Source organism: Sinocyclocheilus rhinocerous, unplaced genomic scaffold (genome assembly GCF_001515625.1).
Source record: "Sinocyclocheilus rhinocerous isolate Xijiao unplaced genomic scaffold, SAMN03320098_v1.1 scaffold1303, whole genome shotgun sequence".
Taxonomy (NCBI): domain Eukaryota; kingdom Metazoa; phylum Chordata; class Actinopteri; order Cypriniformes; family Cyprinidae; genus Sinocyclocheilus; species Sinocyclocheilus rhinocerous.
Genome location: NW_015625581.1, coordinates 320,127 through 331,813, shown reverse-complemented (window position 1 = coordinate 331,813; position 11,687 = coordinate 320,127). Strand labels below are relative to the sequence as shown.

The 11,687-nt window shown below is 37.2% G+C and overlaps 1 protein-coding gene across 2 annotated transcripts in view; it reads right to left on the bottom strand.

Moving 5' to 3' along the window:
• elfn1a (extracellular leucine-rich repeat and fibronectin type III domain containing 1a) overlaps positions 1–9,419 on the bottom strand; it is a 119,798-nt gene extending 110,379 nt beyond the window's left edge. For both annotated transcript variants that reach the window (XM_016569566.1, XM_016569558.1), the window contains exon 1: positions 9,086–9,419. The gene's annotated coding sequence lies outside the window, so the exon portion shown is untranslated. The remainder of the gene's footprint in view (positions 1–9,085) is intronic.
• Between the last annotated feature and the right edge of the window lie 2,268 nt (positions 9,420–11,687).

The following is an 11,687-nucleotide window of genomic DNA, read 5'->3' as shown; positions in this document are numbered from 1 at the left end:
TATATATATATATATATATATATATATATATATATATATTCCTTACAAATATCAAATTCTTAAACCTTCATTCATAAATATTGTTACATTTTTAGGGAATCACTTCAAATGACGTCTTTATGAACAGAAGAACAACAACAAAAATGATCAAAAAGCTAATCAGTAAAGAGGTGCATTTATTTGTTGCATATATGAATTGTATTTTAATGTATTTGTGAATAAATACATCATAGACCCACATGTTCATCCGACTGCCAACATTACACATTTATTCATCTGCCACCATCTTTGTATTTGCAGTTCAAGTTTTGTGTAAATGCCCTGGTGGCAACCGATAAAAGAACACAACATGATGTCTCAAAGTGATGGAAAATATTTGATATCTGCTGTTAAATGTCGCCGTTTGGAAGGTGCACAGTTCACACAACCAGCGTGCTTGAATAAGGATCGGCGACCTGCCCGACTCTATTCTTTGTGATGTTGTCAAAGAAAAACATTCTCCCGTACACTTCTCACCACGAATAAGATAAGTCTGTCAGAAATAAAAGAAGGTGCTCTCTCTGTACGCGATACGGCTCTACACATGGATAAATTGCCCCGCTGATTCAAATGGGGGACTGATGGGGGGCCGATAGAACAGAGGGAAACTGGAAGAGTGGACTGTTTGAATTGTCATGTGGGCATGAAGTATTATTTACTAAGATGAACTAGCCACACAGTCAGATTATAAATGAGCTTTTCCCCAGGAGAGGGTAAACAGTGACACACTTGACACAAAGACAGACGTGGTGTTTGCTTTCTCAGCTTTTTCCTCCTCTACAGCCATATGTACGGCGCCACGCGATGAATGATATCACCTTTGTTTCCCATTTCATTTCCTCAGAGACATCCTCAGATTTTTGTCAGTTTTACAGAATATCCCAATCTGTTTGAATTAATCAGATCTGCAAGTATGAGACAGTTTAAGGTTTTTTTTATTTCCTTCCAGAGGCCAGAAGCATTCTCTACCAGATGGTAGTTTGGTTGTTTCCATGTACCCACACCTGTTCTCAATTTATTTCTACAGTTTCTTTCTCAACACATTTCTAATATCACATCCTATTCTGTCCCACTAGGCAATAAGTCAAATCTTGAAACGTGACTTGCAATGCAACAAGTTTCCAGCCGTCTTGATTCCAGAAATATCTGACGCATTCATTTTCTCCATAGAGATTTAAAACTATTGTTTAATACATACTGTAGCTCTGGTCATGAACTAAACCAACCAGCTGTGAGATGAGTCATGACATTATAAACTTTTATTTGAAGCAAAAACTATTTGGAAAAATGTACATGGTGTACAGTACTTAACGTTTTTACAGGGCAATGAAATATGCAGCTAATAAACACTCTGACTGGCATAATCAAATTGAAACAACACAAAATATTGAACTAACTACTTAGCCATTGATTCACTGTTTAAAATCACTGACTATTAGTATAAAATACAATATATTTAAAAATAACTGTAAAATACATGCTCTTTTTGCAAAGCTTCATTGGACTGGATGGCCACTGCTAAGCTATTTGGTAGCAGCGGCTTCCCTGATTGGTGGATCAAAGGAGATTCTCTCCTTAGGATTATGGGTAGTGTAGTTTTTCACTACGGAATCTAGGGAATTTGATTATTAAACACTTTTTAGCATTCACTCTGATATGTAAAATAATTTTATGTTCTTCAAAATTCATTACTTTATGAAAAAAATTTATAGGATGTGAGTCTATCAACATCACCAACATCAACATCAAAACTATCATTTTTGCCATTATTATATTTAGATTTTACAAATTGCTTTTTTAAATACATATTTGACTACTAAATTCTCTCACAGAACCAAAAACACTATTCACAAGCAGTGAACCAGCAGGTAGTTAATTCATGGAAAGATTTGATAAAATGTAGAAATAGAAAGCGTTTTAGTGCCCTTGTATGTCACAGTGAAGGACCAGCTGAGGACAGGAAGCTCTCTCTTCCGGCCAAAAGCCTTATTAAGCATTGCACATGGAACTACTGGACTCAAGCTTTATATTGAGAATCCACCCTGAAAGACACTTACGCAGTGTATGTGGATTGCTGCCCAACAAGTATTATTTTGGCTTTGGAACAGAATCATTGCACAGGCCTTGTATTTCCCATGTGAACTAATTACAGTGATTGCAATATGGACATTTCATTCAATAGGAAGCAATTTTACAGTGTGTGCGAAGTATATGCAAGCGTCAGCTCTTGCTTGACATGCAGAGTGATCAAGAATATTGATCCTGTTAAATACAATGACACTGTGATGTCACCCTGACTAAGATTTAGCCACCATGCTAATAGAATTTTAAAAATATTTCTTATTACTATAAATGTCGATAACAGTTTTTGCTGCTTGATATTTTTGTGGGAAATGTGCTATTCCAAAGTTTGGAGGCAAGGAAGATTTTTATTTATATATATATATATTTTTTTTAATAAATACTTTTATTTAGCTGCACTAAAACGATCAAAAGACATTTCTAATTTTACAAATGATTTCTATTTCAAATAAATGCTCTTCTTTTGAACTTTCTATTCATCAAAGAATCTTGAAAAAAATGTATCACTGTTTCCACAACAATATTAAACAGCAAAAACTGTTATAAAATAAGATAATTATTATTATAAAACATTTATAATAATAAGAACTATCATTAATAATGGAGCGCCAATAATAACTGATCATAAATGAACATCAAATCATCATATTAGTATGATTTCTCAAGGATCATGTGACCCTGAAGATGGAGTAATTCAGCTTTGACATCACAGGAATGTATATTCCTCATATTTTACAATATTGCTGTTTTTACTGTATTACTGATCAAATAAATGCAGCCTTGGTGAGCATAAAATACTTTATTCATTAAAACCTTAGCATAAAAAAAAAATAATTATTCCAAACGTTTGACCAGCATGTACATATGTAATCACACACACACAAACACACACACACACACACAATTGTTATAAAAAAGAGAAGCTTTCCTCAAATCGTTTTCCTTTCATTTTAATTGGTTCCCAAAAGCACAACTTGTCCTAGTCTTTGTTTTACGTCACATAAACCTCGCATTTTATCGATGCACCAATGGTTTATGATTATACTGACATCATAACCCCTAAAAGCACTGCATTCTGATTGATATCTGCACTAAATGCATATCCAACAGCCAAGCACACATGAGAGAATGACAGAGAGAGAGAGAGAACTCTTTGATGAGAGTGGCTGGCTGCTCCAAAACTCAATCAATAAAAGAACCTCTGAAGTGAGCATTGACAAACCTGTTATGTATCACCAGCTTTAATGGATTCTCATGCATAGGATATTCATCAAGTCAGGGTGCAGGCCTGCAGGTATACAGCCATGCTACTCTGTATCCCGACCTCTAATTACTTTGCAGGAGGGATGACGAAGACGAAAGAGGGGTAATGTTCAATATCCCTTATACTCTCGAATGTGGAGCCTGATCACTAAAGGATTTGCCCATAATAAGAGTGCCGGCAGCAAACTACACAGTAATTACATATATACTGTATATATATATATATATATATAGGTATAGGTATAAATATATAAGGTAAAAGTAAGGTCTCTAGAGATTGTCTCTATAATATAATTTACTGCTTTATGATTTTTTCTATTCTTTCATGTATAGGTTGCACCACATGACATTTTTATTTAAAAAATTAACCCCTTTTTTAGAATAATTTTAGAACATTTTTAGAAAGCAATCATTAACAGATAATAATAAATGACAAAATAACCATAAAAAATTAAACATCATAAAACAAAATAAACCAACAAAATATAAAACGAGAATTTTAAAATTACAAATTAAAATTCATTGTAATTAAAAACATGCTCTTCACAGAACAAATGTAATTATGTCAATTCATCACATATATATATATATATATATACATGTATATATATATATATATATATATATACATGCACACATAAAGACAGGTAAATGTTTACATCAAAACTGTAAGCTGGACTGATTCCGTTATTATTGTTTGATTGATTTAGTTCTATTAAAGTTACTTCATGGATTTATTTATATTAAAATCGGCATGAAAAGGAAGTTGCGATCGCCTTTTCTTGTAACATATATTTGAATGAAATGGCTTCTCGCATGAGGAAAAAAATATAGAGCGGGTTGATTTTGTACATCATGAATTGATTGGATTAAAAGAAAAAAAAAACAGTCTATTTTGAGTTCATTGTTACATCAAATAGTGTTTTGACTTAATTACAAACAGTTCATGCTGTGAACAAGATTCTGGATCTGTTAAAAAAAACTGAATTTGCACATACTGTCCAGAACACATCTGTCACATGCACTCTCTGTAAAGGGACTGTATCGCCAACCATTCCAAAACACTGGTCCCACTTAGTCAACATTATCTTACTCTGTTAGCTTTGAGAGCATTATTTGTGTTTAATTCAGCTGCGACTGACAGTGACATCTGCGGCGTTGGAGTTCTCCAAAGCAAACTTCGCTACGGTGCTTGCGGGGTTAGAATGGGCCATACCACTAGGTAATCGCTAGCCACGCGGTTAATGACTCACACAAGCTGCTGATTCAAGGTGAAGCTGTTAATGCCTTTTGTGTGCTTTCCAAGAGATACAATCGCAACAACTGTGCAATCTTTGCTTTGCTAAATTGAAATAAAACAGCACTCAAGGACAATGGCTGTAAGGACATCAGTTTTCTAATTTCAGCCTTATCTGCAAGTTCCAGTCACTTATTTAACACACTGCTGAGGCCCCCGGATGCTCACTGAAACCTCCATTTTCTCCTTTCTGAACATTTGCTTCAGATTTTAATTACTTGTCAATTTCAAGCTGTCCCAAGGCTTAACGCTTGCTGTCAGCTTCCAGTCAGTCCCTCCCAACACACCAATGCATTGCTGCCAAAATGTATTGTGTTTTTGGGATAAGAAGAGTAAAAGAGAACCTCAAAAACCGGCCTAGCCTTGAATCTCCATGTCACTTTATCGAAGGCCCTCGAGCATTCAGGTATAGTAAAAACCTTTGTTTGCTACAAGACATATCCAGCTGCTAATGTGCGTTGAAGTGCAAGGGACATTGCCACAGGCTTACAACATCTCCATCAATTTAAAATCAAAAGGCTACCGTCTCAATGTGTAAACAAGAAACATCTATCAAAAGTACATACTTCATATCACAACGAATCAAAGCCCAATATGCCACTTCAGTCCAACAGCCTCTCAAGGGTGTTCAGGACCACGGACAGCCCCTCCTTCCCTATTCAACCTCTGCCGCCTCACTTCTAGGATACTGGCATATGAATAAAAATAGGGTCCTTCCAGTCTCATCTAGTCATGTCACATTCCTGCATCATACCAATAGGTCTATTGTATAGAAACACGTTTTCATGTATAATATCAGCTATGCGTAAGTGCTTAGCTGTAAATTTCCTAAAATACAGGCACAGAACTGGTATCCTACGAATAAAGTGGCATGTCTACAATTAATTTGATGCATATAACAAACTCAGCCTTGCCTTAAATTAATCTGGATATATAACAAACTCAGCCTTGATAAACTATACAACAGTAAGATTTTTTTCATGTTTTGGAAAAAAAACACTATAAATATATTCTGGGTAGTGACTGATTACATGCAATCTGGATTGCGTAACCAGATATCAAAACTTATGTACTCTTAATTTGAGTATATTACATTTTAAAATGCTCAATCAGATTACAGTTACATTTTTATAGATTACAAGATTACATATTATTCACACAGTGGCAATGAACTATTCATAATTTATTGATTCTCCCTAATTTTTTGTTTTTTATCAACTCACAAACCCACTGCAGTTCTTACAATAAGCCCAGTTTAGGAAACCCCGGTGTAATGTAATGTTTAATCTATCTATCTATCTATCTATCTATCTATCTAATCTATCTATCTAGCGTTCTATCTATCTATTTATAAATAAATAAACATTTGGCTTTTAAGAACTCGGACAGTGATTTATAAGTCTCAAAATACAAATGCTTTCATTTATTTAAAAAAAGGTTTGTCCTGCCAAATGTATTTGTGTGTTTTGAGGGGGATAGGTGCTTTACTTACAAGCTAAGACACCGTCACTCCGTTTGCTGATCCAGTTCTTACTGGAATACACTGTTCTGACAGTAGCATGACGGACGAAGCTCTTTTCTTACGATGTGAACTGTGTTACTCAGATGACCTAATACGCTTAGTATCTTTTGGAGGGTGAGTCTCAAAGTTTAACTGTACAGTTATGTCACTCAAGGTGAGGAAAATCAATTGCATATCCAATTGGATGCACAGATTTCACAGTTTAAAGCATGCAGCACTTACATTTCACAGATAACTGGGCATTTGCACTGACTCCCAGATCCTGTTAAACGAAGCAGGTTTGGTCATTTTTCATGTCTTCTCTTTTAAAGCTTTTTAACTTACTAAAGCTGGTCCATATATTCATGAAATCTTTGAAAAGACATACTCCACAGTATGTCTACGTCACACATTCAATCTTAACTCAATTATTATGTCTCTGAATAATTTATTAGACTTCCAGAGTCAAATGATTTCCTAATTTAGCAATCCTAACGTGCAGTCCTCAGAGAGACACTCATGCACTGATTTCATTCAACACACAACTGGTAATAAACGAACCGCATTTTTATATGCAGTAAGCAGCACACGTTCATTGTTGAAATAGACTGGAAAACTTTCAGAGCTCTGTCGGCGTAAACGGACACCGTAAGCTATTATAAGCGTATTTGCCATGTACAGATCGCACTCACGAGACTGAAAGGGGCGATCAGTTGTCTTTTACGGCTGAAGGCGAACTCTAGCGGCAAACCAAACCTGTCTGCTGTCCAGGGTCCTGAAACGTTTGGCGACATTCTGGAGATGTTAGCAAAAGCAGGCTCTAATGTTACATTAGAGCCTGTAACATCTCTAAGTGAGACGCTTTGAAGTTCAACAAGCCCTAAACTAGCAGGCATTAAGTGTTAACTTGCTGGATGTAGCTTAGAATTCCATATATTACCGCACAAATGCATCACGTCAGTATTTGTCAAATAATTCCATGCAGAATGTCAAATGATTCCAAAAGAAACGCGCTCACAACTCGCGTGTACGCCAACATACACTCACGCCTTAGTGCAAAACGAAGCGAATTAATGTTCATTTAGAGTCCTTGTAGGTTTCACTGTCAAACTCAACACATTAGAGCATGCATTTATAAGTTAGACAAGTCACGCCGAGGCATTTGTTGAAAATACGCGGATGTACAAAAGCCACATGGATAACTTACATGTCTCTGACTACACTTGCGCTCCTTTCATTTCTTGTCCGACAAAACCAACATTAGAAGCGACGTAGATGCGACGTCTGTCTGTCTGTCTGTCTGTCTGTCTGTCTGTCTGTCTGTCTGTCTGTCTGTCTGTCTGTCTGTCTGTCTGTCTGTCTGTCTGTCTGTCTGTCTGTCTGTCTGTCTGTCTGTCTGTCTGTCTGTCTGTCTGTCTGTCTATCTATCTATCTGTCTGTCTGTCTGTCTGTCTGTCTATCTAGATATCTATCTAGCTATCTATCTACACCACAGCTGAAATGGACACAGCTAAAAAAAAAAAAATCAATAATTCAATAATAATGAAACTATAATCACAAACTGATTGCTATCAGTGTCTGCTTCACCTATGTAAATCTTTTCTTTTATTCTCCTCTGTATTTTACTGGACCACGGTGCTCGTCTCTCAGAATGATCGGCTCTGAACTGTCCTTATCCATTATCAACACACACTCAGTGGTGCTGTAAAAGCCTTCTACCTCACATATCACCAACAACTGCACTTGTGTTTTATGAGTCTATGTATTAAGTGAGCACATTGGGCGGCTACATAATTTATCATTCATTATGCCTTATGAGTGAGTGCTGCAGGCATAAAGGATGCTTTTTATAAAGCCAGATAATATGATATTAATATGAGCGTTGCTTTTCCAACACTGCACAAACAGACGTGCCGTCTTTTCACCCTCATCTTGCCATCTCCTTCTATGTCTGTCTATCTGTATGTCTATCCATCTCTCTCTCTTTCTCTCTTTCTCTGTATCCGCGGCACGATTGCTCTCTCCTCCACAAAGAGCCTGGCTCAGACACCTTGCATACAAAACAGCTGACTCAATCTTCAAGCTGCATAATCAAGATAAGAGAGACGGAGAGAGAGAGAGAAGGGGACAAACGTACGCATCTAACAAATTATGTTTTAGTTTTTGAACTCGTCGTTGAATGTTAGGTTATGCTTAGGCACAGCTCTTGAGTAAATCCTCCTGATGAAAGTCAAGAATGATTTGTCTTGTTTTTTTTACCAAATGATTAAAGCGAGGTGCACAGCTCTTGAGTAAATCCTCCTGATGAAAGTCAAGAATGATTTGTCTCGTTTTTTTACCAAATGATTAAAGCGAGGGTGGAGATTCTCAATCTGTCTGTAGCTTATAGTGCAATTCAGTCATTCAGTCATCTATATACATGCTGTACAACTACTGTATATCTTCTACTGAATGATCTTTCAGCAATGACACATACTGCACAGGCACTAAAATCCGAAATAATAATATTAATAATGTTCATGTTTATTCTGATCCAAGGTTTTCAATCAGGGGTCCCTGAACGTACTCTACTGGGTCCTTCAGTAAGATATTTGAAGAAACATATAAAATGTACATTTTCTAACTGATGATCTGTTAAGCATTATATAATGTAATTTTTTTTCTTCATGACAGTTATTATACAGTTACCAATAAAATACAGCTTTTTTATGCTGGGTGGTCCCTGTGGTTGGCTCAGAGTCTGGATAGAGGGTCCTGTGGTCTATAAAAGCTGAAAATGCCTGCTTCAGATGTATAACATTCATTATTTTAGGCTTCAACAATACTTTTCGACCGGATATTATCAAAACAAAACAGCTGTAAGTGCAAAATGATTTAGTTCCTTCACACTTTGTAACACTTACCTCTTTCGCAGAGCGAAGCAAGAGTCTCTCCGTAACCAAACCGGGGTCCCTATGTCACCATGTACCCCCTTGACATTTTCTAAGAGGCAGTAGATATCGGACGAGGGTTAAAAAAAAATCACGCGCACACACACACACACAAGGTTCCTCTTGGCCTCGGAATACAAAGAGCTGCAGCTCCTCACTGCGTCAAGCGCGATCCTCAAAGATCCATTAAAGAGCGAGTGGTTAATTCAAGGCAGAGCCTTTATGTATTCCGCACAGACAGAGACATGGCAGAGTAGTTTTGTCTGTCATAACGCGAGCGACAGCACCTTATAACTATTTCCAGTCATTTATTAGTTGAGTTGAGGAGCTGGACTAGAGCACTGCTCATCATCCACAAGTCCACTTGGGGCAAGGTTCAATCTCATAATAAGATTGTAAGTTACTGCGAGGCTATAAATGGTGTTGGGTTCGACACTGAAGAGGGCTGTGTGCCACGTGAGAGAACTGTTTAGTTCAAAATATGAGATGTTTACACATCATCATCACTGTATGCAGTAAGCATCTAAACTTGCGAGTTATTTTCGAATTTGTAAATCGACTTATAGCAGCGCGGGGAGAGCATACTGTAGGCTGTGTAGAATAAAAGCTTTGGCAAACAATGCCAATTATATTCACGCTGCTGGTCGAGGGATGAATATTTAGCTTGCTTTATTCCTTAGCAAAGTTAAAGCTACAACAATACCTGTTGTGCAGGCTACTGGGAACCCATTTTTAAAATTCCGGTACCGGATTATTTTTTACAAACAATCGGTTCGCGATTCTCAAACGGAGCACCCTACTAAAATATGCACTGTTTTTCAGCGGCTACAGTCTACAGAGATACAGCGCGACAAGCACCGCTCAATTTCAGAACGATTGACTCAGAATAAGGGCTGCTTCTTTATAGTTAATCAGAATCAGCGCGGTGCAATCGCCAAACGAATGACTCTTGGGAGACGGTCTTGTCCAATTATCGAATGAACGACACATATGAGCTGCTTCTTTTGGTGATTCAAAAGCGCCTATGACTCAATCCGGGCGGTTATTGAATTAATCTGACTCAGTTACTGAATCTAAACTGTAGGCTATTACTTCCGTCATGAATTGTTATGTTGTACTTAAGGCTCGTGTCACTTGTGTCACCAATGCACCTACTGACTGGTTAATATCACAACGTTCAGTTAAAAATAGATACGTTTTGTGAAAGAATGAGCACATTTTGTAAGATAGGACCAGTTGTTGTAGAACTGCAAGAAACGTAATTAAAATGGTTCAAACCCACATCTTTCCATTAAATGTATTTCTATTATATCCTATTGTTCTAACAAATCTTAATGATCTCATAATTAGGCAAGATTTTAGTTTTTCCTACTGAATTACTACAAGAATCATTAATGGAACCATTGTTGAAATAGAATCATTAAGAGGAATCACTAAATTCCCATCCAATGTCCACACATACAGGCAGAATTCTCAAAATATAATTTTACTGTTTCTTGCTGGAATCATAAAGAGAGGGGGTAAAAAAAAAGCGGAAAGAAAGAGAAACTAGGCTGGCATCATTGCATATTGACTTCCTGCACTCTTGGGAACAGCACCTATCCACCACATCCTCCAAATGCACTCAGTCACAATTTAAGGTTGGTAAACCTTTTGAAGTATGATTGACAGTCATTCTTCATACTTTGTAACCTTGACTCTCTGGAGGCAGTACTTGAAGAAGGGGGCAGGAGGGAGCTGTGGGCTGGCACAGGATGGATGCATTGTGGAGGCTGAAGTTCCCCAGCTCTCTGCAGCACTCATAAAGAAGCACGCAGGCATTGAGTGGGCATCCATCTGTAGAGAGGTGCTGGTGATCTGGTGCATTACCCACAGAGTGGCCGGGCTTTTGTTTGTGTGTGTGTGTGTGTGTGTGTGTGTGTGTGCCTGCTGAGGATCACCGGTCCGCACAGCTGCAGGGCTGGCTGCTCATTAGAGTGGGCAGGCTGCTGTGACGTGGTGAGGTTAAATGCTTGCTATTCCTGTTGTAGCTAGCAGTCAATCGGAGGTAAGACAATGGGTGCAAAATGATCTCTCGGTAAGTTTTATGCAACACTGCAAATGTTGCAAAGTCTATGTTTACCATAAATTAAGAAGTGTCTTGAGTCACACACATTTTTGCCTTATTTAAATGTATATTTGCTTTTACAAATCAAAACAGCTGAAGCTATGTTTATGTTAGGAGGGTTATCAGACCTGTAATTTGTATCTGTGCTAATGAATTCCAGCTGATTAATAATGAAAGGGAGCTTTACTGCTAAATGCCTTCTGGTCTGCATGCTAGTAAGTGTAGGTTAATTGGATATTGTTAAGTGCAAGTAAAACTTGCCAATGAGCAAGACTGGATTGAAATACCATACACTGGTGCGATGAAAATCATATTTAATGATTCTGGTCCTAGTCCTGGTTCCTTTTAATGATTTCAGTATCTTAACAGTACTAAAAGAATCATTACTGGAAAATTAAGGAATGCAGGAATTTTCAGTAATTTATTTTTTTTTTTTAAGTGTCTGCACAGACTTCTTAATTATTCTTT